This window comes from Cornus florida, unplaced genomic scaffold (genome assembly GCF_030987335.1).
Source record: "Cornus florida cultivar Cherokee Brave unplaced genomic scaffold, ASM3098733v1 CherokeeBrave_3.0.0_Hap2_Chr02, whole genome shotgun sequence".
Lineage (NCBI taxonomy): Eukaryota > Viridiplantae > Streptophyta > Magnoliopsida > Cornales > Cornaceae > Cornus > Cornus florida.
Window position 1 is genome coordinate 111284117 of NW_026775572.1, and position 18081 is coordinate 111302197.

The 18081-nt window shown below is 37.3% G+C and overlaps 1 pseudogene; it reads right to left on the minus strand.

The window, feature by feature from the left end:
• LOC132296611 (phytosulfokine receptor 1-like) overlaps nucleotides 1-3470 on the minus strand; it is a 48931-nt pseudogene extending 45461 nt beyond the window's left edge.
• Nucleotides 3471-18081: the final 14611 nt, after the last annotated feature.

Consider the following 18081-nt stretch of genomic DNA (forward strand, 5'->3'; position numbering starts at 1 on the left):
AAGTCCAAATCCAAATGGCAGTCCTATAATAGACTCTTTTACTTCTTGTGATGATTCAACTGCAGTTTTTCCAGGAACACTAGGGCTCTCTGTGGAACAAGAAGAAGAGAATGATCTACACAGACCGTTATTCCCCTCAAAACTTGAATCAGGAAATGTATGAAATTGACCTCCAGAAGGGACTTTTCCAGTGAGTTGATTGTAAGCAACGCTAAATTTTGAAAGAAAGCTGAGATTCACCAGTGAATACGGTATGGTTTCTGAGAGATTGTTATAGGACATATCTAAAGCCTCCAAGTTTGTCTTGTTGGATAAAGAGCTGGGAATGTATCCTGATAGATTGTTGTTCTTTAGATCCAACACATGGACTATTTTCAGATCCCCAAACTCTGGCCAGATTGGTCCGGTAAGCATATTGTCCTGAAGATGTAGTTGGCTCAACTTTGGTAGACGCATGAGATCTTCTGGCAAGCTTCCTATAAGAAAGTTTGAACTTAGAGACAGATGCTCTAAGTGACGACAATTCCCCAAATTCACTGGAATTTCTCCATAGTAATAGTTCAAGGAGAGATCAAGAACTTGCAGTCCTTTTGCTGTTTTACAAATATCCTCATTGATTGTACCAACTAATGAATTTTTCGATATATCTAGGAACCTAAGTGAAGGTAGATTGATATTCTTTGGTAAGAATCCAGAGAACCCTTGAGAGCTTAATGATGGTTAGTGTGGAGCCTGATAAATACTTATACCAAGCCCCGACTTGGAATTTTTTGGAGGGTATTTTGATTATTTCCGCACTTGTTATGTTGCCCTAGTGTGAGGGTATTTATTCATTTGAACTCTATGTATCTGCTGGCCGTTTTTAATCATCATAATGAAATCCCTGCAACCCTTGGATGTAGCCCTAGATTTTGAGTAAACCAAGTAAAATCTATGAGTTCTTGTTGTGTGTGTGTTTGATCTATTTCTTGTGTTTTCTGTTTGATTTCGCAACACTTAAGTCTAGTATCTCTAAATTCTCTAACTGGAACAGTTCTGCTGGAAGAGAATAGCTAAAAAGTTATGTGATAGATTGAGAGTTCTCAAGTGTAATAAACCAGTGAAGTCTTTGGAAAGCCTACCTTTTAATCTTTTACTTCGTTGCTCTAAACTCACAATCCTCGACGACGCATTAGAATCATTCACAGGCAAGTGAAAAGACTCACAAATGACACCTTCCCAAGTGCATCAGTTGGAAGAGTTGCTGCCCCAACCATCAATCTGCGATTCCAAGCCATCCAAAAAACTGTGCAACGCTCTTACGTCATCAGAATTGCAGGTTTGATCCAAAGAAGTAAATTGTACAAGAAAGCAAAAACTCACAATGGAGAGGAACTAGACTGCTGCAAGTATTTGTTGACATGCTTGGATAGTTACGGACTTGATCAACTAAATTATTGATTTATTGATCAACTAAATTATTAAGCAGAAATTCTCTTGTGAAATTAAGTATTCCATGGAATTTCTGATCTCATAGTGACAACAAAATCCTTATCTGCACCTTGAAGCGGCAAAAAATGATACAACTAATATAAATAATTGGCCTTCTTCGTCTTTGCCAAGGTTTCTCCAAATGTAGGAAACTCATTTCTATAGAACATTGTGCAAAAAAAGTGTCAAAAGGTCACAAAAAGAGGAAAACATTTTAGCTCTCATTTTTGCTTTATACTAGCAGGAAATATATAAATTCATATTCCTTGAATACACAATTGTTATTCACATTACTCGAGCATCTCTTTACCTTACACACCATGAATAAATAACATGGAACAAAAAACAATTTAAAGTGAATGTCACAGGAACACGTATATTGGTGGATGTCTCTCTAATTTAATCTGTCACTGGATTAAAAGTCCCATTACATGATCTTGAGAAGAGATTCTGGAAAGAATGAAAGAACCATTTTTTTTTTCCTTTCATAATTCAATGAAAGAACTTTTAATAATAATAATAATAATAAAAGGAAGTCATGAGTGTGTGCGTGTGCGAGAGAGAGAGAGGGGGGGGGGGGGGGGGGGGGGGAGTCATAAGAACCTATATATGTTTAATCTCAAGAGATGAGTCATCTTGAAACCACATATAGAAACTGCAGGAAAAATGATAGTCAAATAGACTAATACGCTGATAAAATAAAAAGAAATAAATGTGAGATAAAACTTTGTACATTGGCAAATATTGGTGTCAAAACTAGTCCGATCGAATTGTAATTTTGAATTTTAACCTTCATTCTTGATATCGGAAGCTGAATCAAAATGTTAGGAAACGTGCAAGCACAATCCATTTTGACGAGAACATCATATTAGTTAAAGGTGTGCGTGTGAGATCACATGAGTTCGTTTTTGGCAATTTTTAGGTCCAAGGCAATTTTTTAATTTGTTTAAAATTCATGTCTCTAAAAAAATGGACAGTTCCAACTTTCTTGGACCGGCCCAAGTTGCTTGAATCTTTCGAATTTGAAATTGCCAAAAATGGACCGGTCCATCTTTTCCTGAACCGGTCCACCTTCCCGAACCAAAATAGAAATTGCAAATTGCAGTTTTAGTTGAATTTGGTTTCCTCCTCCTTTTTTTTTTTTTTTTTTTTTTTTTCACGAATTAAACTTGTTTTCCAACTATTTTAAGTCTCCTTAAACTCTATATAAACACTTAAACTCTATATAAACACTTTTTCTCAATTAGGGTTCTTATGGCTTTTGAGATCAACTTTTTCATACAATTTTGAGAGAGCCTTTTTGTGAGATTTTTTCTCAGTGCTATTATCTTTCCATTTGAGAGCACATAATTAAACACAAGAGTGATTTAGGTTAATGTTCTCATTCTGATCGAGATCCAAGCAATTGAAGAGTCATTCAAATTTCGTTAAGAAAGTATGACTAATTTTGCCTTCACAAATTCAAAATTTGAAGGAAGGAGGATTTGATCTAGCTATAGAGGGGACAGAGCATTTGCAGAGTGTTCATGTTCTACTAGCAACCCTTCTACAAGGATTGAGGAGTAAGCTTAAAGTCTTCAACAATTAAACGGGAAGTTGCGAAAGTCATCTTGAGGCGTTCAACAACAAGTTCTTGCTAGAACGGAGTGGTTGTGAGCCTCAGTCAAAGTCTGTTGTACTCTAGACTACAAAAGTCTTCCATCATTTTTTTCCCTCTAAAAACCCGGTGTTAAAACTCTAGTTCCTTTATTTTTTTTTTTTTTTGTTGTTGTTTTGCTTTATTTCGGTAAAATAAAGAAGAAGTAAAAATTTGGGTAAAAGAGAAAGTTGCACTTATTACCGCCCTCTTAAGTGTTTTTAAACTATATTCCACTACCACTCCACCTAGCGCAAATCACAAGAAACTATTAAGAAACTGAGATTACTATTAAGAAATTGAGATTACTTATATCGGGTGCATGTCGAATGGCGACATACCATGCATTTGCGCTTAAATGCATTATATAGTGTAATGATTTATAAGAACGAACTTAATTATTATTCAAAGTAAATGGGATGTGGTAAAAGAAAAGGGTTTCCATGAGATAGATTGAAACTTCTACTTTTAAATGATTTTTTTTTTTTTTTTGTTTTTTTTTTCAATCATGTGCCACGTGAAGGATCAGAGTTTTACAATAAATATAAGTATCCACCAAAAATGGTATAAAATCAGAATTTCATTAATAAAATATGTGGAATACATATTAGTTTACAAAAGATTGGGTGGGGTTGGAGTGAGTGCAGTGTGGAAGGGCTTCATGTTAGCAGCAATTTTAATCGTTTGGTGCGGCGGGGGCGATAATCATAAGAATCATCATTGTCGATGATGTCAAGAACCCTTTCGGCTTCTTTCAGTTTGTTGGCAAAGACAGCGATTCTTGCCGCAGAATCTTTGGACCCAATTTCACAATGCTTTATTTCTACAAGTTGGGCAACAACTTCAAAGACGTGAGTTTGAAGGGATGTGAAGAGAGAGGAGTCTATAGCAGCATGCGCCGGTGGAGTAATTGACATTAGGGTTTGTGTCTGTGAAGATAGAAAGGATCGATTGGGCGAAAGTCTCGATGATACCATTTGAAGGAGGAGAGAGGCGGTTGTGGCGGCAATTGATGATGAGATTCGTGGGAAGGAAGAAAATTTAGGGTTTTGAAGAGAGGCGGTTGTGGCAATTGACGATGATGATGAGATTGAGATTACGTGAAAATTTAGGATTTTGATTCTTCAAGTGATAGACTGTAACGTCCCGTAAATTCTAATAAAATGCTTTGATACCATTTTGTAACGACCTGATCCCGAGGGTCCGAATCGTTAACCGGGTTCTTATCCGAACCCGAGGTCAACTAAGAACACTACTGTCCTTTCCTACGTCAATACATAATATACGTATCATTCCAGGGTTTTTTAAAAAAAAACTAGTAATAGCAATAATCATAAAATGAGATCATAACTACAAAATATGTCAAAAATAATCCACTAACCCATCGGACTCTGTGGAGGAGCGTTGTCCGCCACTTCCCTTTCGTATCTTGAAAAATGTTAATAATAATGGGGTGAGCATAAGCTCAGTAGGAGGTATCTATGATACACTTCTTATGACCCCGTGAATCCACATAAGGAATGGGTAAAAAGGAATGAGATCATACCATGGGGAATACATATTCTCAACTACAACATCTAGTATGTAGCAAATATCAACCAATTACAAATTTCCCACAATGTCATGAAGTGCAATGTTATACAAATGTCACTCCCCATTTTCGAAACATTTCTGTTTCAACTTCCGAACTATTAGTGTAATCCGACCCAAAGTACCTCCAAGGCATCACGAATGGAGGATTTACTAACTATCCACGACCACAAGGCACCTCCAAGGCGTTGCATCCGGCCTAATTAGCTCAACCATACTCCCTTCTACACTGCACTAACAATACGGACCACTAGGCGCCTCCTATCGCAAACACTTTTAGAAATATTTTCCCAAAAATTTATATCCTTTGTTTTGAAAACATTTTTCCCTTTTTTCTTCCTGATGGATGCAAAAATACTCCAAGTTTCAAATCATCAACTTAACAATAAATTTTTTTACACATATTATTCCACATAAATTTCTAAAACACAATACTCATGCTTTCAATCAATCATTAATTTAACATGGTAAGCATTTAAGACATGAATTTAATTTCATATAGGAATATATAATCACAACACAACAATTAACATGTAATCATGTGTTCCATATCCAACATCTAAACAATCATTGCAAAGATTATACAAATTGAGCATGTTTGACATCAAATTAAAAAAGAAAACTCACAAAAGTACAAGAATTTATGCATTAAAACACCCCTACCTTGAAAAAGAATTTTTCTTACTAGATCATCAAAGCATCAAGCTACGGACCTCCTCTGCAATCTTTCGGCTCCTCTTTGTCCTCTCTCGACTCACTTTGTTTTTCCACAAAAATCTCTTTGTCTCCTCAATTTCAACCCTGTTCGTGTGTCTCACCAAAGTCACAAAACATAAGTATATATATAAAGGCAAATGCACCGACACAATCCCACTTTCAGCTCACCAAACAAACACATCTGCCATTATAGAACAAGGCCACGTGAAGTCAAAAAGCCTAAAGAGTTTTGGCCACACAATTTCTTAGTGGGCCCACCAATAATCATCACAACCTTTCATTTCCTCCTTATCTTCACTTTATCACTCCAATTAGGTAGCTTCTTTTTTGCTGCTTCCTTCAACAGATGCGCCCCCCCCCCCCCCACACACACAAAGGAACAAAAATCAAAATTCAAACCCATTAAAATCATTTGGGACCCGCGCCAACATTATCACCATTTCAATATTTCCTCCTTCCCCTTCCACTTCGGTTGTCATCTTGCTTCTTCAGACCATATATATATATATATGAATACAAAAACCAAAACACCCTTTAAACCTCTGGGACCCATCACTTATACTATTACCAATTTCAATTTTCCTTCTTTATTTCACTGGTACCTTACTGCCACCATATTATCACAATCTGATACACAAAATATATGTATATATATATATATATTTACGATATATATATTTGCAAATCAAAAACCCATTTTGCTTCTTCTTATCACCTTTACTCCATTACACACACACACACACACACACACACACACATATATATATATATATATATATATATATATATGCAAAAGACCTTCACTAGAAGACTATCTTCTCCAATTCGGCTCCTTCACTATTCCACTAATTTAATAAATCAAAAATTACATACTCAATTTTAGATAACTAAAAATCATGAAATGAATATAAATTAAAATCCTAAAAATCCGGATTGTCACAATCTCCACCACTTAAAAAGAATTTCGTCCCCTAAATTCAGATCCAATCGTCTTTGTATACTCGAAAACACCAATAACCACAAAACAAAATCCATAAATCTTTACCCCAGGCGATGTGAGATACCGTAATATGTAGGACGTTGTGGTAGCTGTCAGTGTTAGTCACCCACCCACACACTTCGTAACCATTGTGGTAGCTAGTTGATGCGTCACCCCTCCCCCCCCCCCCCCCCTCCCCCCTCAAAAAAAAAAAAAAAAAAAGAAAAAACCTCGGGCTACCCTGCCTAATCACACTAACCAACCATCCCAGTAGCTACCAGTGAATGCCATCCGCCCACACACACTGGCTACAAGTGGTAGCTAACCAGTACTACACACTCGCCTACTCACACCCGTCTACATTATCCGTTTACATTATCATTACACTCACATTTTCGACTGGGTACAGGCTAATAAACTTCTTAATTTGTTCAAACACAAATATTTCACTATACTCCCATTATAAAATAAAAAAAATGCCCTCAAAACAATTTCCTCAAATATATACAAAATTCTCCAAATAAATAAAATAAATCTTGCAACGCCGACTCTTCCACCTAAGCCCGAATCTAACAATCCACGTTCATCTTCGATACCCGAAACTGGAGGGTGGTAAGATGAAAAGTCCCAATAGGAAAAACCATAACAAGAATTTCAATAATTAACGGACGCATGGTCCTCCTATCACACCTCATCACCCGAGATTACCCACCTGAATTCACACTATCATATCGACACAATACCCTATACTATACTCTCATTATTCATGACAACATAAAAAAAAAAATCATTAACCTTTGACCCGACATTGTGTTAAAGAGGGACTGATTCAGGAGAAATGGTTAGCCAGACCATTCTTGTCATTGATCCGGTCTCAACACAGACGTCGTTTTTGTCCTCAGGTTTAAACCTCAGACACAATCTCACACAGTCCATAAGACAACCATGAGATCCACTCACTATAAATCCATCACTTTACGTAACCACAACGACTATACAGTCACATACCTGCTATAAAAAATCCCAATCGTGCACTAATCATAACAAGCTAAAAAAAACTTAGTACCAAATACCACAATCATCGACCAGCCTAAAAGCTCTCTGGTCACCTCATAACACCCACACCAAGTAGACAACATCATAACATTATTCGATTCAATTCATGTATCATTAAAATATATCATAAAGCTATCTCAAACCTGAAATCTCAAAACCAGACAATTACTACGATTATTTCCAAATGAATCATACATTCACATTTTAAATTATAAAATCTTGTGACAATACCGACACTAGTCCTCAAAACACTACTCGAATCAAACGTTTATAAAAACACTCAAATACATGACTCATATCACATCACCTAATCATCCTCGAACGTACAGTTCATGGCACATCCCCTAGCCATCACCGCTAGTACCAGACACCAAAAACACACAATCCCTATTCGACAACTCGTGCCTCACATACCACCGGTCGAAACCGCTTACAAAACAAGCACCACCAAAACCAAAGACCTCACCTCCCTCCATGGGAGTGCGTCGACCCATACAACCAAACCTTTACTGGTGAACTCTAACAGTGAAACCAACTACACACAGGTCCGTCCACCCACAGACGCGCACAACTCCTAAACGAAGAACAAAACTCACGACAAACGACGTCCTTGCCAGGACTGGAACAAACGGAAAGGGTAACAAACCCGCTCTCACAAGAGACCGATGACTCGCATCTGGATGCACCAGACACCTTGTCACACTCTACTCACCAATCGTTCAACCATAGACACCCAATCTCACCTGAGATGAAATAGACTCCTTACGCACAAGGAGGTAAACTAACCAGATACCCATACGGAACTATGAACACAATTCTAGGTGACCTCGCCACTAACGGACTATCATACACTATCAACACCGAAACCTCACACACGATACTCTGCAACACCCATGCTAACCAAAACCAATTAGATAAGAGCAGCAATTGCTCACAGCGTACAAACACTAGGAACGATCACAGTCTACCGGACACTGCATCCTACTCTATCTAAAACCCGTTACTCCTAAATGACAACCTCTATGTTATATGATGACATTAGACCACCCAGTACATCTCTACCTTTCTATACGACACTCCCTCGAACACCGTGCACACAAGACCCGTGACCTTAGTCATAACAACCTACTGACTCTTCAATGAAAAAGATACCTATATGGCAACACTGGTCTCACTAGCTCTAAGGACTAAACCGTTCACAATCGCCTCAACTGGCCCATAATCACATTACATATCTGACAGCACATAACAAACAACTCACAATTCCCAATCCTCCTCGGACCATACCTTAAACCGTCCCGCTCATCAACACTAATCATCACATCATAACACCTTTATTGTCACTCACTTCAAACAACAGTTTAAACCTATCATCCCAACGAATCATCAAGCCACTACCAAACGATTCTTCCTCCAACATCCTTAAGATAACACCATCACAATAAAAGAATAAGTATCACTCTCGATACTCCCCCACAACGGCCACTATTTACCACTACAAAAGAACCTCAATAAGGCAATGCCATGCCAGCAAATCCCAAAAGGAAAAATAGGCACAAAGACTAGAATTCTCAATACCTAATAGACTCCTCAAAACCATCTACAACACAATTATTCATCAACACTTAATCAATTACTCAGACCACTCTCCCCAAGGCAATTTATGCGCCCAATCAAAATATCTTCACGCTCTAGGTTCAACATATTTACCTCTCCTCCTCACCATTCCTCAGAACACCCTTGGCCCTCGACAAAAGTCAAATGGGGCTACCAGCTAATCTTACGGGATCACCTTCCTCTCAATCATTCCAATTAACATTCTATTTCTTTGAATCCTTAAACAACTAGCACTTCAATGACCTCATACTACCTGCCTTATCATGTAACCCTATACTACACAGCGAAAACTGACTAGAATACCCACCTCGAGACTCTCTTGACAACCATGACAACCTATAACCCCGCTCATCCATCGAGATATGCAATCAACTCACCAAGAGTCAATTACCCACAACACACTCCTGTAGCTATTCGAAATGAGGATCACCCCTCGACAAACCAATCTTTAGAACAAACTCTTACAACCCACAAACTGAATCACATCAAACATTTAAACTAGCATGGCTCCAGTCAATGACTACGCTATTTTAGACTTATAAAGTCCAACAAAACCCGTCAACAATCAGAACCACCACACTTCCGTGGATCGTACTAGAATACATGAAAAATACGTCTACCACCGATAGACTACACTAGTGATTCTAGCAACCTTTATCACACCAATCACAGACCAGTTCGAAAAGAACCACCGTACTAAACTGTAACTGTGATACTCCTGGATTCTAGAGCCACGGGTGATCAAGTCCGAGCACAGATTCGAGGGATACCAGAAAACTAATATGTAAACAAGCAAGAATACAAAAAGAATTAAGAATAAAATAATAAAGGCTGAAAGAATTCTAAATATTAAAATCCTCAAAAGTTAGAACTAATAAATCCAAACTGTCCAATATCCGTATAACTCGGGAATCCATCTAGTGGACCCTTAAAAAACCCAATGGACAGTAAAGTACGGAAACAAAATCCAAAACTAAAACATGAAAAGTAATCCTACGTAGTCAGAGGAGTGAGTTACTGTATCTGCTCAGCACGATCAAGCTCTAAGTCTGGAACTGACGAATACCTGAAAAATAAGAGTGGGTCAGGCCCACTAGCAAGTTTTATCCTACTATAATCCATACAGAAACCCGATACACAGATACATCCTAGATAGTTCAGCAATAACTAAAGTAGTCCATATATGTATAAATACACACTATAGGACGCTTATTAGCCTATAGTTCAGCCTCAGCCTGAATAGAAGGTAACATGTAAATTGCACATCATGTGGGCATGTATACCTAGAACTACTAGGGAACAAAACTATGTCCAGTTATCCATCTTAGGCGATATACGCACCCTAACCATGATCCTGAGACTCAAGCTCATATCACAGTACCATAAGTATATATATAAATAATTTATCAAAAGCAAGGTATGTCATTCAACTGTTTATTGATCTGACATAAATATAAGTAAGACTTAATTTTTATAGTTAATCTAGCTTATTTCAGAATAGGTAGGACTTAGTGTTTTGAACTAATCTATCCCTAATATGCCACTGTCCCATACCGGTGCATATACATAAATATATAAGTATGACTTAACTTTTATAGTTAATCCAACTTATTTCAGAATAGGTAGGACTTAGTATTTTGAACTAATCCATCCTTAATATGCCACCGTCCCATACCGGTGCATTTAAACAATCAAACAGACCAAATAACTGATGTAGTAATTTATAAAGTAAAACATCAATTAAATCCAAACTAAACATTGTAATATTTTGATAAATTATAATAAGGTGTCATGCATTACCGACATGAATTACAATAAGTTTATAATCAATGAACATGTGACGGCCCAAGTTTTGTAAACCCGGTGCGTCAGAGATGACCAAAAGATGACCCGATAATGGATCCGAAATGCGGAAGCGAAAGGTGAAACAACGGTCTCTAGAGATACAATGCATCTCTAAGACACCAATGTGACCCTCAATGAGGTCATGGAATCCAAAGGAAAACAAATGCGGAAGTGTCATTTCAAAAACGGACAAAAAGGAACCTAGGAGCAAAATGGTCATTTTGCAAAAAAGTGGATTCAAGTGCTATCGAGCACACCACTGGGAAGACAATGAAAAACTAATCATGATGGACTCAAGAATTTCATTATTCGGATTCTGGACGAAGGAGAAACGACAAAACAAAAAAAACGAGCAATAAAGCAAAAAGGGGTAAATTGGTAATTATCCAGAAATATTTGGGTGTAACCAAGCATACTGTTGGATAGACAATGAAAAATTAATCAATTTCAAAAAAAAATTCACTTGATTTGGAGTCCGGATGACGGAGAAAGGTCAAAAACAAAATCGACGTCGCGGTGGCCCGACGAAGGCCGTGACAGCTACAGTGCCGTCAACCCACTACTGCTGCAACTAAGAGTAAAAATGGGCATCTAAACGGACTTTTTTGGAAAAACTCAAAGAAGAAACCCCCCCTAAAATCAATTTTCCTACCCTAAGTGTGGATGGAAACAAAAAAAAAAGGATTGTAAAATGCCCAGAATGCCCCTAAGAAAATCTGGTCAAGGGGGTAAAAATTTCTCCGAGCTGCTGCCCAAAGAAAGGAAATAGGGCTTCGGGAGGTTTTTAAATTGCCTAAATTGAAAACACAATCTTAAAATACACCCACAAGACCCCCGGAAGTTTTGGATCGGTCGTCACACTTTTCAAAAAAAAGTCGATGAATAGTACCAAGTACATTTGCACTAAAAATCTGCAAAACCTGGCAGCAAGGATTTTTCGGACAAATATGGATTTTTGAAGGCCAAGATGGCATTTTTTGGAAAAACACAAAGAAGAAACCCCCCTCAAAATTGAGTTTTCTACGTGACACATGTTACTTAGAGTTTTTGTTTCATCAAGGATGGTGTTGTTTGCCAAAGTGAGTATGCAAGTGCAAGCAATATGATAAAATAGATGTACCAACATAGCCTAAAGCCTCTTTACATTCCATTAACAAGTTTTAGCATACAAAGCCTCCATTTCTCACAAATAAGCTACAATGGCAATACTTGAGTTTTAGAGGAAACATACTTGTAACCTTTCAAGTTAATGGCCCTTGGCCTCATGTCATACATGCAAAATGCATTAAAAGGAGTGTACTTCTGTACACTTTACATACGTAGAATCAAAGAATACAAGTTTGATATATAAAGCTACCAAACGATCCAAGGCAATGAAATCTTCAAGTCTTGAGTCATGTACCTGAAATATGGCCCAGTATCGTAGGGGTGACTAACATAAAGCTACTCGTAGGAGATGAGCATGCATCGACCTAACATTTTACAATTTTATCACCTTAAGGTGAAACATATCAAAGGGGTTCATGCTACCTAACGTCTATGTCAAAATGAAACTCAGGAAGAATCCTAAGCTACCTTAAAACATTTTTAGCATAATCACATTGTTCATGCAATTCAAACAACATGGAAACATGTTATACAAAGCAACAAGATATAGATTCTCAAAGTCTTCAACTTGAAATCCAAGATACGAAAACAACAAGAGTGGGTCATGCCACCTAACGCCTATGTTCAAAGTGAATCTATAGGATCATTCCTAAACTACATTTGAACATCAAAACACAAATTATGATATCGATGCAATTTAACCAACATTGGAACTTCCAATACAACGCTTAAAGCATGATTTCTCAAAGTTAACATCTTGCAACTTAAAATGGGAAATCAAACAAAGAACAACAAGTTACGATATCATCTAGTTATCAACTTGAAATGAAATACGAAATCAAACAAAGTGGATACTCGGACGTCACGCCGGATCAGACCGACAACATAGTTACTTTAGGGTTACTAGCCCATGGGTAACCTCCCTATGTGTGCGCTAAACTATATAGAGGGACAATCCCCCATACTAGAACCAAGTCTTAGCCGTAGCCAACAACGACATCCCCAAGTTTTCAAAATCAACAAATTGTGCAACAACGTATATATATCAACATGTATATACAAGATATCAACCATTTACTGAGCACAACCCAATTTTGGAAACATACAATACATGCTCAAAATCTACAACTACTATGGTATAAAAGATGTCAAATACATAGTGTGCAATTCCTTACACATAGCAACAATATATTCAATAAGGAAAAACGTATTCTCAAGAATATAAAAGTAACAACTATGTTATCCAATACTCAAAAGTAATCAAGTGAACATACACCAAATCCAAATCCATGATTTAAATATAAAAACAACTTCCAAAATACAATTAAATCCATGGAGTAATAAAATAGAATTTAATTAGACATAAATAGTTAAATTCTCTAAATTTCAAGTTAATCCCAAATAATCTCAATTTAATATATATTAAAGGACATGTCATGGTCATCACATATATAACATCAAATGACAATTTAAGTGATTAAAGCACTTAAAACAAAATTAATCAAGCTAATTAATTAATTTCCTCTAGATTTTTAAACAATTTCAAATTCCCTCAATTTAATCTATGTTAGAGAACATGCCAAGGCCTATTTAAATACCACATTACAACTTGATTTCATGCTTGATACAACCATGTGAATTAAAATTTCACTAAAGACAAATATTAAATAAAAGTTGTAATTCTTAATCAAATGAGCCAAATTTAATATATGTTAACCAACATATCCAAGCATAATTTCCTAGCATGTTACAATTCAATTCCAAGTCATACATATCCTTGAGTATTAAATCCTTTACAAAGAAATTAATTAAAATTAAATTCTAAGATTTATAGAAAACATGCATACAACTTGTATAAGCATATATAATCATCAATACAACACAAATATAATCCTAAGACACTCCCTACCTCAATTTGAGATGAAAATCTCAAAAGCCATCAAAACGAAACGGCTCCGAATCCAACGAAACTCCTAGGTTTTGTCGGGGACAACACGATCTATATGAATCTCCAAGAAGCCCCATGAAAATCAAAACTTGGCCTAAATCCCAAACTCAAAATTTGGTCAGAAATGGTTTCTAATAAGGGGTAATGGTAGAGCATGACGAGGCGAGCAACAAATGCAAAGGTCGAAGGATTTTCACTTAGGAAAAGTAAGTTAAAGGAGGAGAGAGAAGATGGCAGCTCCACGGGCATCCATGGCTGCCTTTGGTCGTGCAAGGAGAGGAGGACGAAGAAGAAAATCTGATTTTTCTTCTTTAAGGCACCTATTTATAGTAAATCACAAAAAGTGCCCCGAAAGGGCCCCGCCGAGTCCGGAAAAGTGGATTTTGAGAAAACGTGCTCAAAAAGAAAAAATCCATGAACAAAAAAGATTCAAAATGAGAAAATATGAACAACAGAAGAAACGGCGTTGAAAACCGAGTCCCGAGCAGAAAGTTATGCCCCGAACAAGTTCGGCGGCAACTAGGTCCAGAAACTCTGAAACTGGAGAAAAATGACCAGAACGGAATTCTATGAATTTACAAGTCAACCAAAAGTGAAAATGAATCCCGTATGAGGATCCAGGCTCCAGATGAGACATTTTGCAATAACTTTCGTTAATTACACAATGGCCCCTACAAAAAGGGTTAACTGCGAAACTGCCCCAGAATGAAAATATCTTCCAAAAGATATTTTCTTAGATGCCCCTGAAATAAAATATCTTCAAACGATATTTATGAAAAACGCCCTAAGAAATGAAATTAAATTCAAAGATTTATGCATCTATGCCCCTATGGGCACCGGGAGCAACCAGAGTACTTTCTTGCAAAAGTAAAGATACGTATTTCGTGAAAACCACTCACGATAAGGATACGTGAAGTCAAAAACCAACTCCGAGCACAAGAAGTGAGGTTGTGCCAAAAACTGACAAACGGAGATAAGACGAAATAGGGAAAATGACAGAATAGGGAAAAGACGAAATAGCGCATAGTGTCCAAAAACGAAAAATGCAAAAATGACTCGGTCCTCAAAGAAAGTTGTCAATTCATATGAAAGAGTCTTAGAAACCAATTATGAGCACTCGAGATGACACTAAGCGACGAAAAACCATCCACAGAAAAGAAAAGATAACGGAAAAAATTTATTCGCAAAATTTGAGGTAAAAGGGAAAAGGAAGAAAATGACCGGGTCATTACAGAACACAAGATTTAATTATGAACATCAATCAAACATAATACAGTTTAATTCCACGCTGTTAAATTCAATTCAAGTACGCTTATAAGATATATTTTAACATCAATTTAAACCCAGGAGACTACCTAGGCATGCACAGAACATAGGTCTAAGGGAAGGAGTTAGAATAGGAACTTGCATTCGGTTTCAGTTTTGAAACCTTAAACCGTCGTCTCTAGTAATTCCGGCAACCTTAATTGCTTTCACCAACCTTTGTTGCTCCTGGTTCAACCTATGATCAAGTTTCTATTATCCCTCCTTGGTTCAGCCCTTGTCCCTAACCAAACCCTAACTTTTCCCTCTCTGTTCTCTCTCTCGAACCTCTCTGTTCTTTCTCTCTGCCTCCACTGTTCGTGAATAGGGTTCTAAAACCCTTGCAGACACATAACTTATATATATATATATAGGCTTTAATTAAAACCTAATTCTAATCCCAAATTAACTTATAAGTCGGCGACTACATAAAAATAATAAAACCCTAAACCATATAAATATAGAATTTCAATTAAATAACGTAAAACAACCAATTTATTTAAATTGCCACATAAGCATATAATAATGACAACAAATAAAACAATTAAATAATTGAACAAAACAATTACATAAATAAACACATAAATCAATTAAATAATTAAACAAATAAAACAAATACACAAATAATTCAACTAATCAAATAAAAATGTAATAAAACCATTAATTAAAATGCTGACACTTTTCTTTTAAAATTAGGGGTATTACATTCTTCTCCCTTAACAAAAGGAATTCCGTCATCGGAATTCGCTCTTACCTTCTTCCATGACTTCAGGAAACTGCGAGCGAATGACATCCTCCCGTTCCCAAATAGACTCAGCCTCATTATGGTGACTCCACTGGACACCCCTAAAGAGATAACCTTATGGTGAAGAATTTGATCCCGACGGTCGATAATACGATAGTGGCTCCAAATATGTTGCATCCGGCTGCAACTAAATCTCACCAATATCGATATGCTGATAACGATCCTCATCTCGCAGAAATTTTTGCAACATGGACACATGAAACACATTGTGTACATGCTCCAAATGATCCAGAAGTACCAACCGATAAGCGACAGCTCCAACTTAATCCGTAATCATGAATGGACCGATAAACCGCGGTGACAACTTCCTTTTCTTCCCATAGCGCATTACTCCTTTCATGGGAGACATTTTAAGTAGAACATGGTCTCTTTCCCGAAACTCCAATGCACGAATACGACAATCTGCATAACTCTTCTGCCTACTTTGAGCAATGCGCATGCGATCCCGAATAAGAGCGATCTTCTCAGAAGTATCCTTAATGAACTCTGGACCCAAAAATCTGCTATCGCCAACCTCCATCCAAGAAACCAGAGATCGACATGGTCGGCCATACAATGCTTCAAACGGTGCCATTTCAATAGTCTTCTGGAAGCTATTATTATACGTAAACTCCACAAGTGGCAAATAATTCTCTTAATGGCTCGTGAAATCAAGAACACACGAACGAACCATATCCTACATGATCTAATTAACCCTCTCGGTTTATCCATTAGTCAGAGGATGATAAGTAGTACTAAGATGTAATTCTGTACCCAAAGCCGACTGAAAACTCTTTCTAAATCCCAACACAAAGCTTGAATCCCTGTCTGATATAATAGACAACAAAATGCCATGTAACTTCACAATCTCTGTAATGTAAAGTCTCGCCAACTGCTCTGAAGTGAAGTCAGTGCGAATAGTCAAGAAATAAGCTGATTTAGTCAATCTATCAACGATGACCTAAATGGAATTGTGATATTTAAATGAATTAGGCAATCCCTCCACAAAATCCATAGAAATGTTCTCCCACTTCCACTCTGGTATAGGTAGTGGCTGTAGAGCTCCTGGCGGCCTCTGGTGATCAATCTTGACCATCTGACAAGTACTACACTGAGAGACAAATATAGCAATATCCCTTTTTATACTTGCCCACCAAAACTGCCGCTTTATATCCTGATACATTTTGTCTCCTCCTGGATGAACAGAAAACTCAGAGTGATGAGTTTCAGTCATCACATCCTTCCTCAAATCATCAACAGAAGGTACCACTAAAAGTTCCTTGTACCTCAAACCTCCATCAGTCCCAACATAGTAAAATAGAACCTCCCCAGAAGCTATCTCTGCAACTTTGTCAATGCAATGCTGATTCATGAATTATGCCTTTAAGACCTTGTGAATGATAGAAGGTATAACTACCATGCAAGCCATAAAAGCATCAGACAGTTCATCAACTATCTTCAAAGCATTCCACTCAATGGTGAATAAAGCAAAAAGACTCGCATAGGGTCGGTGACTGAGTGCATCTACTACCACATTCGCTTTCTCTGGATGGTACTATATAGAGAACTGATAGTCTTTCACAAACTTCAACCATCACCGCTGTCTCATATTCAGCTCCCGCTGAGTGAACAAATACTACAGACTCTTGTGATTACTAAATAATCTAAAGGACTCTCCCAACAGATAATGCCTCCATATGCATAAGGCAAAGGCCACAGCTGCCAACTCCAAATCATGTGTTGGATAATTAAGCTCATGAGGCTTAAGCTTACGAGATCCATACGAAATTGGTCATTCCTCCTGCATTAAAACACACCCAAGACCTTGCAAAGAAGTATCTGTGTATACAAGATACTCTATTCCACTCTATGAAGTAGATAGAACCAGTGCATAAGTCAACTTGCTCTTGAGCTCATCAAAATCTTCTGATAGTGTTCATCCCATACGAACCGTACACCCTTCTTAATCAGATAAGTGAGTGGTCCCGCTATCTTTGAGAAACCCTATATGAACCTACGATAATATCCTG